The following is an 18832-nucleotide window of genomic DNA, read 5'->3' on the forward strand; positions in this document are numbered from 1 at the left end:
AGATGACCCCAGTGATCTTGACGTTTTGACACCAAACCACTTACTACTTCTGAAGGCACAACCCAACATTCCTCCAGGAATCTTCTCCCGTGACGACCAGTATGCTCGAAGACGATGGCGGCAGGTGCAATATATTGCAGATCTGTTTTGGACCAGGTGGCTCAAGGAATACCTGCCATTGCTCCAGAATCGGCAAAAGTGGTCGAGACCCAGGAGGAACTTTCAAGAGGGTGATGTCGTCCTGATAGCAGACAATGCCGCACCACGCAACTCCTGGATGATGGGCCGGGTCCTAAAGACCTTGCCTGATGCAAAGGGTGTGGTAAGACGAGTAGTGGTGCAGACGAAGACCAGTCAGCTGGACAGATCAGTGAGTAAGCTCTGCTTGTTTCAAGAGTCAACATGAAGATTAAGGACTCATACACTGGACTCAATTGATAATTTGATCTTTGATAGTTTAAGTTTGTGATAAAGCAGTCGTAGTGAAACACTTAAGATTAAGCGTATCTGGTGTTTAATGGCTCTTGAGGTATTTAGAATTATGTAATTGTTCCGCCCATAGCATAAACAATTAGGGGCCGGAAATGTAAGAGCCATATTGAGGAATGTTTTCTAATTTGGAATTCATTATTATTATTTAAATATTACTGAGATGCATAATTGTATTTTATGAAGGAAGAAAATTTAGTTTAGCATTGCGTGTCTTAGAAATGGTATTGATTACCTAACGAGCCACACGTGAGAAGGTAGTCATGTGACATGCCGTATAAATAGTAGTCATGTGACGTGCCTAAAACACACATTCAGAAGGTCGGGTGGTGGTGACAAAGTTTTTCTGACCGACGCCAAGCAGCGACTTCCATCCTCGACGCCAAGCAGCGACTTCATTCCTCGACGCCAAGCAGTGACTGCAATCACCGACAACCAACAACGACGCCGATCAACGAACTCTGACAGCCACTGTGACAGCCACACCAACGACGCTGGTCAACGAGCGCCGACAGCGGCAACCACGATCAGCGACCTCAAGCCACATCGATCAACGACCTCGACCACGTCATGTTTGAGTTATGGAAAATTAGTAAACTTGTGAACGAAGATCCTGAGTTGGAAGTTTTGTCGCGTCAGGCTAGTTATTATTCACCCGCTCCTACAGTGGCAAGTAAACCCGAAAGAGTTGCCACTACATAAAGTCAGAAAAACTTCGCCTGGAAGCCAGGAAACCCTCGCCAGAAAGACAGAGAACTTACCTGGACATCCAGAAAACCTTCACCGGATGATCGACACGGATCGGATCCACTGAAGGAGAAAGCAGGTTGAAGAAGTGAGCTGCTAGCGTTGCTACGTTAGCCTGCCACCGCGCTTCACCGTCACTGCGTCACTCAAGCCAAGTGGAAGTCATTCAGTCAGAGCGGAGCTCTCGGCTGGTTCATTCATAAATGTTTGAAACCATCTGCTGATAAGATAATTGCTGCACTGTGAAGAATACAAGGACATTAGCACTTGACGTTGGAAAGGTTCCATTATTTGGACATTTGCTGGTGAACGGAGCAGTAGTTAATAAAGATGGCAAACGACCCAGAGAATGAACAGACGCCCGCAGATTTTGGCCAAAAGAGGGCACCAAAGCCCACTGAAAAGGCATTGCAAGAAAAACTGCGTCGCCTGATTGGAAAAAGGAAAAGCAAGCTTGGCAAACTCACAGCGAAAATGAACAAAATAGATGAACTCATGCAAAATAATGAAGATGCATACATAATAAAAGACATTTTGCAAGGCGATGTGTGCAACATGCATAAAGAAATAGATGAGATGAATGATGCCATAATTCCTTTATTGGATGAGGAATCCAGAAAGGTGGACCAGGAATGGTTCAGTCACAAATTAACTGCATTAAAGGAACATATGCAAGGTTCTTTGGATTGGGTCAGTGACCAGTGTGGAAAAACAAACCGTGGCCCAAGTGCACCTTCAGATGTTTCCCTACAAGATGACATAGGGGTGGGCGATAGTGTTTCACAAGTTAATCTACAGGACTGTAGACATAAAATGAAAGGTGAATCAGCCTCAGGTGTGTCAAGAAGATCTTCAAGGAGCTCAGTGTCAGCTGTACGTGCTAAAGAAGCAGCAGAGCATGCAGCTCTCCTTGCAAGATCAGCAGCATTGAAAAGAAGGCAAGCTTTGGAGCTTGAAGAAGCACATTTAAAGGCTAGAAAAGAGACATTGGAAGTTGAAAGTGCGCTTGCAGAGTCTTCAGCGAAATTAAAAGTTTTGGAGTCATATGAAGATGGGATGAACAGCTATGTCTCCGGCCAAATAAAGAAAGAAGAGGAACGTGATTATAGTGAACAGCCATCAGTGAGACGAATATCAAGGAGCTCTGGTCTTGGATTACACCCGCCAGCTGGTAGCAACCAGAGACAAGTCGCAAGACAAATAAATGATGACAACAACCTCCATCAGGTGCTAGAAAGACAAAATGTCATCACAGAGATGCTTGTTAAACAGCACAACTTGTCAAGCCTACCACAGAAGAAGGTTCTGGTGTTTGAAGGTGACCCGCTAACTTACAAGTCATTTATTAGATCATTTGAACATGCTGTTGAGAGCAAAGCTGATACTTATCAAGACATGTTCTACTACCTAGAGCAATATACCAGTGGGGAAGCGCAGGAGCTAGTGCGTAGCTGTGAGCATATGCCATCTGAAAAAGGCTACAGAGAAGCTAGAAGGCTGTTGAAAAAACACTATGGCAATGAGTTAAAGATTGCAAATGCTTATATGGAGAAGGCATTGAATTGGCCTAGCATCAAACAAGAGGATGGTAAAGCGCTTAATGCTTATGCGCTGTTCCTGACTGGCTGTGAGAATACAATGGGAGACTTGGAGTTCATGGAGGAAATGGACAACCCCACTAATATGCGAGCTGTTCTTTCCAAACTTCCCTATAAATTGCGTGAGAAGTGGAGAGTGACTGCCTTTGATTTTGAAGAGAAGGGGAGAGGACGTGCTAGATTCTCAACCTTGGTCAAGTTCATTGATCGCCAGGCAAAGATCATCACAAGTCCCCTATTTGGTAGTATGTCAGAGCCTCATGCAACAAAGGAAGGAAAGAACAAAAGAGACTATCATTGCAAGAAAAGTCGTCGGCGGGAAAGTAGCAGTTTCGCTACAGGAGTTGAAGCGCCACAAGGAGAAAAGGAACAAAATGTAACAGTCAAGAAAACTGTTAATGTTGCTATGCAGAAGCCTTGTGTCTACTGCCAAAATAAACATACTATGGCGGAGTGCAGAAAAATTAGAGAACAACCATTCCAGAAAAGATTGGATTTTCTGAAATCCAAAGGCCTGTGCTTTGGATGTCTTTTCCCAGGACACCTCAGCAAAGACTGTAAAAAGAGAACATGGTGTCAAATATGTTCGCAAAGACATCCAGATTTGTTGCACATAGAGAAGAAGGAAGACAGTGCGCTCACTGATAAGAAAAAGGACAATGTGGCTACTGAAAGGAGGACAGAGAACTGCTCGGAGAGTGAAGAAATCTCCAACGCATGTGTGTCTCATGAAGCTTGTTCCTATATTGGGGCCGGAAGCAAATGTGCATTAGCGGTCTTGCCTGTCAAGATCAAATCGAAGAGAAGTGAAAGATATGTGAAAACATATGCCTTTATAGATCCTGGCAGCACCGCAAGCTTTTGCACGGAAGACCTTCTAAGAAAGCTGAAACTCAGGGGCCGAAGAACACAAATTCTTCTCAACACCATGAGCTGTAGCAGGGCAGATGACAATAATGTGTTGAAGACATTTGTCTTGTCAGACTTACAAGTGTGTGGGCTGGAGGAAGACATATACATCGACCTGCCGAGAGTATTCACCCACAGCTTCATTCCGGTTCAGGAGGAAAGCATTCCCAAACAGGAAGACATTGCATGTTGGCCTTATCTGAAAGATGTGACTCTGCCTCAAATCAATTCTACAATCGGCCTGCTCATAGGCACCAACGTCCCGAAGGCCATGGAGCCATGGCAAGTGATTCATGCTGAAGGAGGTGGTCCCTATGCCGTCAGAACCGCCTTAGGATGGGTGGTAAATGGGCCTCTACGAAGTTTGAAAATGGAGAGCCACACTGGAAAAACCCACACAGTCAATTATCTTTCAGTTGTGGAAATAGAACAGTTGTTAAGACAACAATATGATGCAGATTTCCCAGAACGCATCTGTGAGGAGAAAGAAGAAATGTCAAGGGAAGACTGCAAGTTCATGACTCTGGTGAACAGTTCTGCTAGACTGGTGGATGGACATTACTGTGTGAGCCTGCCACTAAGAAACGCGGCAGTCAGGATGCCAAACAATCGCTGTATCGCCGAACAGCGCGCCATCAGCCTGAAAGGGAAATTGAAACGACACGCAGGTTTCCATGAGGACTACAAGACATTCATGAAGGACGTCATTGATAATGGATATGCTGTCAAGGTTCCCATGAAGCAGTTGCTGCCGCACCTGAGGGAGGAAAGGAAGGTCTTCATGGACAAGATCAAGAGGACTGAGAACCAGCGAAGCCGACAAGAGCAGCTGGTAACAGAGCACATGAAAGGATTTCGGCTGAAACTTCAGCCAACCCTGCTCACTATAGAAGACCTAGAAGAGGCTGAGAAAGAGCTGATACAGTTCAGTCAGCAACAAACTTACCCTGAAGAACTGTTTGCCTTACAAAGCGGTGGACATTTGAGAAAGACTAGTCCAATCTACAAATTGGATCCTTTTCTGCAGGAAGGAATCATGCGGGTAGGCGGACGGCTCTCCAAATTATCAATGCCAGAAGAGATAAAGCACCCCGCGATTCTATGTAGAAGCTCTCCGATTGCTGCTCTCATCTTGCAACACATCCACAAAGAAATAGGACACTGCGGCCGTAACTACATGTTGGCCAAACTGCGCACAAGGTATTGGATACCTCAAGTAAGCTCAGCAATCAGAGGCATCATTTCAAGATGTATTGTCTGCAGACGACTTAACAGTAGAACGAGAGAGCAGAAAATGGCCGATCTGCCATTGGACCGCATCACACCAGATCAGCCTCCATTCACGAACGTAGGAGTGGACTTTTTTGGGCCTTTCGAGGTCAAGAGGGGACGAATCCATGTAAAAAGGTATGGCGTACTCTTTACCTGCCTCACCACAAGGGCCATCCACATCGAGATTGCCCACAGTCTGGACACAGACTCTTGCATAAATGCGCTCCGCCGCTTTATCTGCAGAAGAGGTCAGGTCAAGATTATGCGGTCAGACAGTGGGACCAATTTTGTTGCTGCTGAGAGAGAGCTACGTGAGTCCCTTCAAGAATTCAAGCAACGACAAATTTCTAATGCAATGATGGAGAAAGGTGTGAAGTGGATCTTCAACCCGCCCGCAGCTTCTCATCATGGTGGTGTGTGGGAAAGACTGATTCGCACGGTGCGAAAGGTCTTGAATTCAATCGTCAGGCAACAGTCACTGGATGATGAGAGACTGTTAACCGTCATGTGTGAGGTGGAGTCTATCATCAACTGCATACCTCTCACCCTGGCATCAGATGACCCCAGTGATCTTGACGTTTTGACACCAAACCACTTACTACTTCTGAAGGCACAACCCAACATTCCTCCAGGAATCTTCTCCCGTGACGACCAGTATGCTCGAAGACGATGGCGGCAGGTGCAATATATTGCAGATCTGTTTTGGACCAGGTGGCTCAAGGAATACCTGCCATTGCTCCAGAATCGGCAAAAGTGGTCGAGACCCAGGAGGAACTTTCAAGAGGGTGATGTCGTCCTGATAGCAGACAATGCCGCACCACGCAACTCCTGGATGATGGGCCGGGTCCTAAAGACCTTGCCTGATGCAAAGGGTGTGGTAAGACGAGTAGTGGTGCAGACGAAGACCAGTCAGCTGGACAGATCAGTGAGTAAGCTCTGCTTGTTTCAAGAGTCAACATGAAGATTAAGGACTCATACACTGGACTCAATTGATAATTTGATCTTTGATAGTTTAAGTTTGTGATAAAGCAGTCGTAGTGAAACACTTAAGATTAAGCGTATCTGGTGTTTAATGGCTCTTGAGGTATTTAGAATTATGTAATTGTTCCGCCCATAGCATAAACAATTAGGGGCCGGAAATGTAAGAGCCATATTGAGGAATGTTTTCTAATTTGGAATTCATTATTATTATTTAAATATTACTGAGATGCATAATTGTATTTTATGAAGGAAGAAAATTTAGTTTAGCATTGCGTGTCTTAGAAATGGTATTGATTACCTAACGAGCCACACGTGAGAAGGTAGTCATGTGACATGCCGTATAAATAGTAGTCATGTGACGTGCCTAAAACACACATTCAGAAGGTCGGGTGGTGGTGACAAAGTTTTTCTGACCGACGCCAAGCAGCGACTTCCATCCTCGACGCCAAGCAGCGACTTCATTCCTCGACGCCAAGCAGTGACTGCAATCACCGACAACCAACAACGACGCCGATCAACGAACTCTGACAGCCACTGTGACAGCCACACCAACGACGCTGGTCAACGAGCGCCGACAGCGGCAACCACGATCAGCGACCTCAAGCCACATCGATCAACGACCTCGACCACGTCATGTTTGAGTTATGGAAAATTAGTAAACTTGTGAACGAAGATCCTGAGTTGGAAGTTTTGTCGCGTCAGGCTAGTTATTATTCACCCGCTCCTACAGTGGCAAGTAAACCCGAAAGAGGTGCCACTACAGTCTTGTTCGTGTCCTTTTCTTAACTCTTAAAGTCAGTTTGACTCATGGATTATCTATAGAGTCTATATACTTCTGAAAATGCCTATCCACTAAAACCACCAGTTTGGAGATTGGAAACAATCCATCCTCTTCCAACTGTATGTCATAAGAGTTTGTTTGTTAATTTGATCCTTGTTGTTTTGAACTTTGGTATTTTTGATATTCTCAGTTCCTTGATTGCATTTTAGTTTTTTTTTGGCAATCAAACATTTGTTTTGTTGAAAGCACTCCCTGCCTCGCTTCTCTGCTGTCAGGTTTCGCCGGTCGGCGAGGTGGGGAAGGACCCAAAATGCAAGGAAGCAGGGAAAAGGGTCATTTAAAGGGAATTTATTAAATCAAACAATGAACCAGGGGGAACAAACGTAACGAAGGGCCAAAACAATGAGGATGAACAAAACGTGACTAACAGAACTAAACTTGACGGGGAAACAGGGACAGTGACAAATTACTATGAACGTGAACGAGAGCAAGAACGAGATCAGGGAGCGGCCGTGACAGTCCGAAATGGAGCAATGCACCAACACTGAGTTGTCGGCACGGGGGGGGGTTTAAATAGCGGGTTCATTAGGGGAGCAAATGGGAGTCAGGTGTGAAGGCTAATGGAGAACCGGTGTGTGGCTGGTGGGGAACGAGCGCTGAAGGAAACGCCCCTCTCAGCTGACCAAACAAACAAAACAAGGACATGGCATGGAAGGTGACAAATGATAACAAAAACCTGACATGACCGACACAGGTCATGACACCTGCATTTGAGTCCTCCTTCACCATGCCAAAACCTGACAAAGACTGTACAACATGCCATTATGCACTGTACAAAGTATGCCAGGGAGAGAAGCCAATTGATAAGTCTTTTGGAAAAAAGGAAATTGAATCTGGATTTAATACTTTAAAATGATAAAATAGTAGGCAATCAGGCTTATTCGGTGTATTGTTATTATTATTATTGGTTTATTGTTATTTATTTGTGTCACTGCTGTTCCTCTGGTATCTACTGTATATGTGTTTATGTGTTTTAATTTGGTTTCTAATTTCCTGCTAATTTATATTACACCATATAAAAAGCACTTTGTTACAGCTCCAGCAGTTGTGAAATGCACTACATAAAATTGTTTGTGAAATACGCTACTAAAGGATTTTATAAGCTTGACTACAAGTGACATGTATTCAGTTTAATGCAATAAAGATATATACTGATTGGGCTTTAAATCAATGCATGAGAAAAGGTCAGGCCAGGCTGTGTGAAATGCATGGGTGGCAGATGTTTTGTGCAGGATGAGCCGCACGTCGGAGAACTGAGTGTGCAGACGCGAAGGGTCCCGGACTTCGATGTTGTTGTGTGAGATGGTCACACGGTCGACCGTGAGAGCAGAATAACAGATCCAGTGGTTCATGGGCAGTGGAGCGCACAAACAACTGCCATGGCGCGCACCGTGGGAAGAGCCGACACGTCACCTTGCGGGCAGAAGACGTCCACTAAGAGAAAGCTAAAGTTAACTGCAGATGACACATAGCCAATAGGGGAAGAGTAGGAAGTCTTGGCTTTGTTTGCTGAAATGTATAAATGATCCTGGGCAACTTAGGGGGGGGGCGTCTTTTTTTCCTGTTGGTTGCTGTAACTGGGCCTCTCAGACTTTGTACTAGATCTCCTGTTAAGAATAAATCCGCTCCCGTGTGAAGTTGCCGGCATCCTGGTCATCTTTCTCTCAAAACGAGCGCGCATAATTGTTGGATGAATGGAGGTTGTGTTTGGTTAACCATTAATGGAGTCAGATAATTAATTCGAACTATTTTGGTAAACTTTTGGTACATTTAAAGTTAAAAACTCCAACAATTTTTGGTGACCCCGACGTGATCAGAGGGAGAGGACTACAAAAGAAATCCACAGACTTCGAATAAGAGAACCACAGGGTCTGGGACCCAGGGTCAGGGACCCGTATCCACACCAAGTGACGACTTGTTGAACGGAAAGGAAATCCCGACTTAGACCTGTTTTCCTCTGGTGGTACCACATCTAAAAGGTAAGCAGAATACCTGTTACTACATGTCTGAATTCTGCACAATTGGGGAAAAATAAATGTAACAGAGGAAAACGGGGATAATTGGGACATTAAATATTAAAAGTGTGGATTGTGACATGGTGTAAAATCTGGGATTTACGTGTCACGGTGATACGGTGTAAAATTTGGGATTTACGTATCACGGTAATAAAGTGTAAAATCTGGGATTTCCTTATTACTAAATTTGTGGTTCTGATACGGTGTAAAATCTGGGATTTACGTATCGCGAAGTCGTAATAAGGTGTAAAATCTGGGATTTACTTATTACAAAAATAGTCTGAGACTATATGTGGTATTGATACGGTGTAAAATCTGGGATTTACGTCTCGCAATTTGTGTGCAAGTGTAAGCAGTGTGATTGGTGTGATATAATTTGGACTGTTTTGTGTGATATTTGGCTGGGACGCACGGGAGTGGATTGTTCAGGAGGAGTGGAGATAGGTGAGATATGGGGCTCGGTTCCGATGAACCGTATGAAAGTGATGGTGTGAGGCAAGAAATTGATGGACATTATGTGAAGTTGGAGACGCAATTAATGAGTGGAATTGAGGAGAAAAAAGATAAACAAAAAAAAAGGAAAAGAGAGGTATCGGAAGGTGTTTTTGAAATTACAAAAGGATGACCACATGGGATATGATTAAGTTGGCTAAGCAGGTGCAATAGAAAGAGAGGAAAATTTTGAATGACATCAAACAATTGAAAAGGGGCAAAAGATAAAGCTAAATGGATTCGGAAAGGTAAAATGGAAAAAGAATTGGCAATGGTGGAGGAGGACAGACGTAGTGTGCATCAATTGGCGACAGTGGCGACAGCATTGGCAAACATAAAATTGGAAGAAAAGGTTGAGAAGGTTGTGAAAGTGGATAAGAAGGAGAGGCACGTGAGAAAAAGGAGATGTTGAATGTTGTGGAGGGTTGTGCAAGTGACAAGATTGGTAAAGGGTGATATTGAACTGGTCGTTGAACCTTTGGCGTATATTTGTAGTCAATCATGTATGTCAGGGGTTTCCAGGCAAAAAGAAAATGGCAAAAGTTATTCCAGTTTTGTTATATTATTGATTGAGCTCACTTTGCTTGTTGGTGCTCGGCTCGGCTGGTTAGCACGTGGCTGCGGCCATCCAGAGTGGAGTCGTTTTAAGAATACTGTTCTGAATATTACAGTTTGAAAACTGACAAGTTTAGTTAGGACTACTTATTTTGAGACTATTGTCATTGATATGGGCCTACTATTATTTTAGTAGTTTTCTAAATCTGGTCACGTAAAATGTTCCTGTTCTATTGGCAGATAATATTATTTATTTTACTTTTGATTTTTCCGAGTTAATATTTTTTCCCTTAATAATTTCAGACAAATAGGAGTGGAAAACACTCAGGCCCGGAGTGGCCCGCGGCCCCTATGTTTGTTTCCATACAACCCATCCCTTCACAGCCCAGTTTGTCTCTTTTTCTGACACTAATCTCCTTGTTTCACTGTGTGTGTGTGTGTGCGTGTGCGTGTGTGTGCGTCTGTGTTCCCTTTGGCTGATAAACATAGCTGGTAGTTTGGTCTACTAGAGTTTTGTTTACTTTCTTGGCTGCCTACTCTCTGAAGGTCATTGTTAATTTGATTCTTCTTATTATGTTGCATGAAGAATTTTTATTTTTTAAGGATCCATTGTAAAGGAGTGGAAGAGTTTAAACCTGGCTAATTTTATTCGATGTCCTGCATCTTGTGTCACTGTTATTCTGTGGAATGCTGAGTGTGTGGCTGGTGAAGCTGAACAGAGAAAGTGAAAGAATGTGAAGGTTTGGGAGGTTTTAGGTTGGTGCCTGGCGCAGACAGACACCTCGAGCGGGAAGGGGTTGACAAGAAACTGGACCCTTCAACCACAAGCAGGAGGAGCCACCACTTGAAGAAAGACCAATAAGAGCAAGCTAAAGTTAACTGCAGGATACACATAGCCAATAGAATCATGCCAGGATGCCTTTGTCTCTGTGCCATTTGCATATTGTATAGGATGAATCATTACTGGGCAACTCGGAGGTAGAACACATTCGCTGGTGACAAGAGAGGTGTAGAGTTGTATTGAGAGGGACCCGAGACCCAGGGGCCATGTAGAAAATCTGTATTGGGAATAAATCCACTTTGTGCGTGAAAATGCCGGCTTCCTGATACCTTTCTATTGCAGAACGAGCGCGCATATTGTTGGATGAGTGGGAGTTGGTTAAGGTCGCAAATTGGAGTCAGATTACTAATTCGAGTTTACATTGGTTTAAAATTAAATTCTAACATTGATATAAAGATAAATTCCAACAATTGGCATAAATAAAGGTAAATAAAGGAATTTGTGTTCCCCATCAGAAAATATGAGCCTTGATTGGGTCAAAGTGACGTCATACTGCAGGTTCCTTGCAAGATTGATGTGTCACCCGCTGTTAAGGATTTTTTAGTGCCATAAGCACTGGCCATTTATATAGCTCCTGAGAAGACCTGTTAAATTTGTAGAGTTAATTAGTCCTAGAGAAAACGAACGGCTTTACTAGGAGGCATGCATCGAAACGTCAACTCAAAGCATTAAGACCCTTTTCAATCCCCTTGCCCCTAACTCTCTCATGTTCTCTCTCTCTCTCTCTCTCTTTTTCTCTCACTCTTTGTGTGTGCGGGCGAGTTGGGATTTAACATTGTTTGGACATAAAGAATATACAATTTAATTGATATAACACATTTCACTTTCAATATTAGGTAATAAAGTAATTAATAGATAAGATGAATACAATTAGCAGGAAATTAGAAATAAACTAAAACACTAAAACATACAAGAGACACCTGAAGAACAGCAGAACAGCGCCAGTCTTACTAGGATTTAAAGTTTTAAGCAAAGGGATTATGGTTTTGGGACAGGTTTTAATTGAAATATTCTAGGATCATGTTGAAAGAAAATCCTTAGAACGGGAAATATCTAGCAATTGGAGATTGGTTTACCAAATATAAAGTTGGATTAAATAGTTCTGAAGATGATTTATTAACTGATGTGTATTAAATGTGACAAAGGTAGACGACAGACGTTTTATGACTGTACGACGCGAACCCTGACACGACAACTTTTAAGGGACATGACAGCATTCCATAAATGCCAGACTGCTAACATCCACATCTATGAGGTGTTTGACGTCACAGGTGCAGGATCGTCAGCCACGTCCAGGAGAAACGACATCACAGGGACTAAATGGGAAAATCAAGAGAACCACAGTGGTAAACTTTGGCATACGTTGGCTGAATTGGGGCAAAATTAAGGATCTGCCAGCACAAATCTTAGTGTAATCAAGGCGGACGCGCCAAGGGAGGGGTCTTGGTGTGGAATTGGAAACTGGAAATTATCTTTTTGGGTAAGGAATTAGATACCTAGAGGGGAATGAAAGTGTGAAAGAAAAAGTGTTTGTACGTATATGTGGTTTGAGTGAATGCTTAAGGGATGGGCCTCAGGAAGGAAACCTGATGAAGGGCACCGGCAAGCCCTTACAGTACGTAGGGTGCAATGGGCGGACAGGCCTGATCAACCTGAATCCCTATTGCACTCCCGAGTATTGATTTCCAAATTATTATTGGTGACAGATTGGAGTAATTAAATTCAAGCATCAAGTGAATGGTTAATTGACGTTATTACACAAAATGTATGCAAAACTGAAAGTTTCAGAATGGAGGTAATTTGGCCCTTCTCACTGGCAATTGCTACTCCTCCAGCTCTCTCCACAGGTTTGAAGGGACATGTGACCTGTGTGTCCAGAAGGCCGGAGAACGCTTCAAATAGCGCCTCATCACGCCCATCCCGGAGGTTCTCCTCAACAAAGAGGGAGAATAAGATATAGTTGTTGATTTAGCCTGCTTTTGTGCCCAGCAGGTTTTATGATTCACATTGGGTGCACGACTAGATAACACACACCCAGTCCAGGATAGGGCAAAATTTTGTTGGATTGTTTAGACATTTCCATGTAATATGGCACCACAGCAGTGATACTTGAAGTTAATGTCAGTTAAGTGGGGCAGTTGCGCTGTTTTCATGAAAAATTACTCACTTAATGCAAGGGTAGGTCCTCCGTAGGGGGATGCGAGAGTTACATTCGGGACAAAATTTACTTGTCAGGAACTGTCCTCACTTGAGGCCGAGGCCAGACTTACAGACCAGCATGATGGTCATCGGCTGAATGGGGACACCTCAGGTGAGATTGGCCGTGCCGTGCATCAGAGTATTTCTGGCCCCGTTGGGGCCGATGTTGCTGTGTCTTTCAGATAAGGAGGGGAGGAGACAGGCCTGGACTATGTGGCCAGGGTGAGATGCGAATGGAGTGAGCCTTCCGGAAGTGACCCGTCCAATAATGTCGTCATTACACAGCTGTTCCAGTGGGCCGTCCTCATGGGCGTGCCCCTCCCGGGTGCAGACATCATGCGAAACAGTCCATCAATGAAAAAATGCTAATCGGTCTAAGTAGAGCACATTTTGTACATAATTTTGCACAACATCAGAAAAGGAAAATATGGGAGTGGATTAAGGAGCGTTACTAAAAATTGTTGTACTTGCAGATTAAGGAGGCCAAGAGAGATAAAAAAACAAAAAAGGGGGAGCAGCGAAGGCAGCAGCCAATGGCTGCCATTGGAACTGCTCCTTCCACTTCTGCTGCTCGTAGGCAAGGTTCGGGTGACGCGGCGCCACAGCAGACCGGCTGTCCATAGCAGAGCGGTCAACGAGGTCGGGATTGCGGTAACAGAGGTAGGGGTGGTTATAGACGGGGGTTGAGAGTGGGGTGTGCTCATGCTGCGGGGTGTGGGGTCACTGGGTGATGAGCTGTCCATACCGAGCCACTTTCTGGAATCTTCCATCCTCTGGTCCGGTGCCATGCCTGTCACAAAGAGCTCCACCAGCGCAGGGGGCGCCACCGTTACCCACTCCCAACGCACTCTTGACACCAACCCGCTGGTACCCCATTCCATGACAGGGGGCCACGGAGCTTCAGCGTTCGAGGACTAGCAGGTCCCAGCATTCCGGGGACGGTGGATGGACAAGTTTTTGATGGTGCTGGATATTGGGGCGAGCTATGAGCTCCTTCCGCATCTCCCAGTGAGCCATGTGGACTCTCGAGATTGCCTGAGTCACTGCCATTGACTGAACGAACACTGGACTTTGAGTGGAATTCCCGGATGGGACTGAACTTGACTGTGCACATCCGTCGGGGGGAGCATTAGTCGTGCTCTCTTCCTTCCCAGTGGCTGAACTAAACTGAAACATCTGAGGGCAGCTCTGAAACCTAGTTCTCCATCCTCCCGCGGTGGGTATGCCCTGTTCCTGCTCTGGTCTGAGTGGTGTAGCAACCTCCACCCATTAAATTCACCAATTGACATATTACAGTGTAAATGTGATCACACACATGATTTGGTTTATCAAAAATGCATTCATCCAAATTTAGTCAGGAGTACATCTTGCATTAGAATTATATATTTGTTATGTCTACCGGCGTTGCCTCGTACGCCTGCCTTGTCCCTGAGCAGCGGAAATGGTATGAATTGTTTACTTTCACCGAGCCACAAATCACATTGAATATCGATGCACATCATCATACAAAAGATCTAGGCCCCATAGTTGTTGAATACTCCGCGTCACTATCAGAATATCATATTTTAACACCCACTACAAATTCTTCGGTTTTGGCAACATCCAAAATTTCACAAGACGGGTCACTCGGAAGAGGTAATTCGGTGTGTGTGTATTGTTTTTACTGTCTCTACACCCTCCCCAGTTGACAGAATCAGTGTGGGCACGGCCTGGAGGTGGATTGAAGCATTCGGGAGACAATGGGAGGTGAAGACTGCAGCGGTCTTGGAGCTGTCTATGTCTTGGAGAGCACCTATTCTTCCCGTTAAAAAAAAAAAAAAAGGTTTAATTTGGTATCTGCGTTATTATAGTTTGGGGATTTTTTATTTTAAGCATAAATGGTTACTATTTCATTTGGGTTGCTTTAAATATTTGTCAAAAAACAGTCAAAATTAGAGCATTAGCTCGAGGCTTAAATTGTAATCTCTAAACACAGTTAGATATTTGAACTCAGTGAACTAAATTTTATTTAATTCAGGAATGATTTGCCCATGTTGCGAAGCCAGATTCTAGTGTTGTGCCATATTAGCTGGATATCACTAGGACATTATTGCGAACCAACACTGCTTGTGGTGATTATCAGCAAAACTAAATTTATACGTTGGAGAATTGTTTCTGGGGCCAATGCCTGTGAGGATGACACGGTCTAGATTATATTCGAAGAAAGCTATTACAACAGTCTGGGAATTGAAATAGATATAATATTTGGTGGGTTTACGTTAATTAAAATATATTATTCAAGTGACTGATACAAGCTTCACAAACAAATTGAAAAAGGTGATTGAATACAATTAATTATGGTATTATTGCGATTATTTAGCATGCATTTTTTGAAGGATTGTATAACGATTGCTGGCATTATTGTAAACACTTACGGGACAGAAGGTCAAATATTTAATTTAGCAGGTTCATATTTACTAAATATGTTAAACATTAATTAAACAGAAAGCATTTATCAAATGAAAATACGGTGCAATTAGATACAAAAGGTTGTAAGTGGTTCTATTACACACAACTTCAACCCGCACCGGAGTTCTTTCCCCGATATGGTGAGCCTGAAGGTTGACCGCCCGGATGGGCAGGTCAAGAGAGGGGGAGATACTGACCAATTGAAAGACATACAAATCAAACATAAAAATGGACACGGCTGTCCTTTTCCTTATTGTTTCTGAATGATAGGCTTGCTTTCTACGCTTTTAAGTATGTTTGCTTCTAATCTATGAGACTGTTTTTTAGACAGACGGAGGGGAGACAAAAATTGTGATGTTACAGTACCACTGCAACCAGACGGTCATGTACGAGGAACGGGAGGACAGCTCGGATAGGTTGACAGACGCACAGGTGATATTGTTTTATATTGTGACCAAGACCCCGAGGTTGGTATATATGCAAAATTATTCAATCACACAATTGATTTAGAGAATTTAAGTGATTGATAAAAAGGTGGCCAAGCAAGATTTTACGTGTTTGAAGTTGAATGGAGCAGGACACACAATTGGACAAATACCGTGGGATTGGTGTGGAACGAATGTGTCTCTTCCAGCAGGACCCCCGCTTTCCCGTGCAGACGTCTGGTTGTGTTATGGTGGAAAATTTCTATACGACAGGCTGCCGACCAATGCCTCTGGCAGGCGTGCCCTGGTGACTTTAATTATGCCGGTGAGTGTGACACCTGTAAGATTTGGACCAGTTAAATTGGGATCAATTAGAGGCGGTACATAAACAATTGTCAAAAACTTTATTAATAATGTTTCAAAATAGGATTGCTTTAGATAGGTTATTGGCTGAAAAACAAGGAGTGTGCGGGATATTTCGGGATCAATGTTGTAGTTTCATCCCAAACAACACGGCACCGGATGGGCGTCTCACCAAGGCATTGGAAGGTTTGCAAACTTTGAACAAGAGGATGAAAGAACATTCAGGTGTAGATTCGGAAATGTGGTCAGGATGGTTGAATGTCTTTGCTAAATGGACAGGTCTGATTAGCTCTATATTAATCTCAGTGGCAGTATTTACAGCTAATTATGGTGCTTTGCGGATGTTGTTGCATACCTTGTATCAGATCTCTTACAGTTAAAACCCTCGAGCGCACCTTGGGCCCGTTGCCACCGGGTGGCAAGTACATGATGATACCCGTGTCGGACCCACAGCCGGTTCCTCTTGCAGCCAACAGGTCCATGGGGTTCAGCGGAGTAAGTGGTAATGGCCTCAGTTGTCTGAGGCCATGAGAGGGAATAAAATTTTAGATATCATTCTACATTTTTTATTTTTTACTGTTATTATTTTTCTATTATTATTTTGGCGGGGGTGATGGCCTCAGTTCGCTGAGGCCATGAAGGGATTAAAGGATTTTATAAGCTTGACTACAAGTGACATGTATTCAGTTTAATGCAATAAAGATATATACTGATTGGGCTTTAAATCAATGCATGAGAAAAGGTCAGGCCAGGCTGTGTGAAATGCATGGGTGGCAGATGTTTTGTGCAGGATGAGCCGCACGTCGGAGAACTGAGTGTGCAGACGCGAAGGGTCCCGGACTTCGATCAAGGCCACCCGGCTGTTGTTGTGTGAGATGGTCACACGGTCGACCGTGAGAGCAGAATAACAGATCCAGTGGTTCATGGGCAGTGGAGCGCACAAACAACTGCCATGGCGCGCACCGTGGGAAGAGCCGACACGTCACCTTGCGGGCAGAAGACGTCCACTAAGAGAAAGCTAAAGTTAACTGCAGATGACACATAGCCAATAGGGGAAGAGTAGGAAGTCTTGGCTTTGTTTGCTGAAATGTATAAATGATCCTGGGCAACTTAGGGGGGGGGCGTCTTTTTTTCCTGTTGGTTGCTGTAACCGGGCCTCTCAGACTTTGTACTAGATCTCCTGTTAAGAATAAATCCGCTCCCGTGTGAAGTTGCCGGCATCCTGGTCATCTTTCTCTCAAAACGAGCGCGCATAATTGTTGGATGAATGGAGGTTGTGTTTGGTTAACCATTAAAGATAATTAATTCGAACTATTTTGGTACATTTAAAGTTAAAAACTCCAACACTACAAAAACAAAGTTGCATTGTATTGTATTGTTTGTAGGGCTGTCAAAATGAAAGCGTTAACTCAGGTGATTGATCCAATTTTTTTTAACTCGGTTAAATATTTTAACTCAGTTAACTCAGTCTGTTTTACTTCAAAAGTAATTTGCATACTTTGCAAATATTGCACCATATTAGCTGTGCATCTTTAGCACGTCTCAGAACAAAACACAGTGTTCAAGTTACCACTGGGCCTTGCAAACCAACACTGCTGGAGTGTGGCGCGTGTGGGCAGTTTTGGGAAATGTTTCTAAGAAAAATGCCTGCAAAGATGTCTCCATTTAGATCGTATTCAAGAATCCAAGAAAGCTATTAGAACAGTCTTTGAATTAAATGTACTTCATATTGGGTGATTTTTCATCAATTCCAAGATATTCGAGTAAATATCTGTTATAAGCTTCGCAAAAAAATTATTGAAAATGTGATTAATCATAACTAATCATGGAAGTTTTGTGATTAATTAGTTAAAAAAATAATCACTTGAAAGCACTAATTGTTTGGTGTTTTTTTTACTCTTCTGGTTATATGTAAGCGACATCACACTCCTTATCAGTAGATGGCGGTAAACCACCAGACAGTTTCTTGCCAGCCGCCATAAAACTCTATTAGAATAAGAATAAGAAAAACATTTGATTGGCTGTATAAAATTTCGTCAGCGGAAGTTTGCATCTTGGGCGGGAGAATACTCCTTTTTTCCCCGCAGTAAAATATCAGCATCCAGTCCAAATTATTTTTGTGGCTGAGCTTATCCAATACGCACTTTACATAAAAATAAGCCGTTTGACTAATTCAAATCGAAGACGGAGTTTTAGCTGCGCCTTCACAGGTAAGCGAAATTGTGTGCGTATGAAATGTTAGGATATGAATAATGCTCATTCGCAACTGTTTTGTAACCTTTCCAGTTCCAGTTGTACTTATAGGTAATTTTACAACTATTCTATAGCATAACGATTGTCCAATTGTGTGAAGGGGCGGGATACAGTGAATAGGGTAGCAGAGTGTAATTCTAAGTACGTATGTGGTTACTGCCAAGAATCTTGGCCCAAGATATACTCCCTTCTCTCTTTTCACCAAGTTTTCAATGTGTTTTGTCACTGAAAATATAGGCTGTCTTGGGTATTACCGGTGTCGTGCCAAAGTAATTACCCTCGAAAAAATCTGTATCCCCTGTCGCGGGAGCGCGCACGCATTGACGGAAGGCGGCGCGATGTTACTACGTTTGTGTTCATTAAAAGGCATGAAGAATGTATAATTTTGTGTTTTTGATTTGCTG

At 43.4% G+C, this 18832-nt stretch overlaps 1 protein-coding gene across 3 annotated transcripts in view; it reads left to right on the forward strand.

The window, feature by feature from the left end:
- Positions 1–18220: 18220 nt before the first annotated feature.
- rfc4 (replication factor C (activator 1) 4) overlaps positions 18221–18832 on the forward strand; it is a 34122-nt gene continuing 33510 nt past the window's right edge. For all 3 annotated transcript variants that reach the window (XM_088313580.1, XM_088313581.1, XM_088313582.1), the window contains exon 1: positions 18221–18385. The gene's annotated coding sequence lies outside the window, so the exon portion shown is untranslated. The remainder of the gene's footprint in view (positions 18386–18832) is intronic.

The sequence above is a fragment of the Idiotropiscis lumnitzeri genome, chromosome 13 (genome assembly GCF_059441095.1).
Source record: "Idiotropiscis lumnitzeri isolate Australia: NSW breed Sydney's pygmy pipehorse chromosome 13, RoL_Ilum_1.0, whole genome shotgun sequence".
Lineage (NCBI taxonomy): Eukaryota > Metazoa > Chordata > Actinopteri > Syngnathiformes > Syngnathidae > Idiotropiscis > Idiotropiscis lumnitzeri.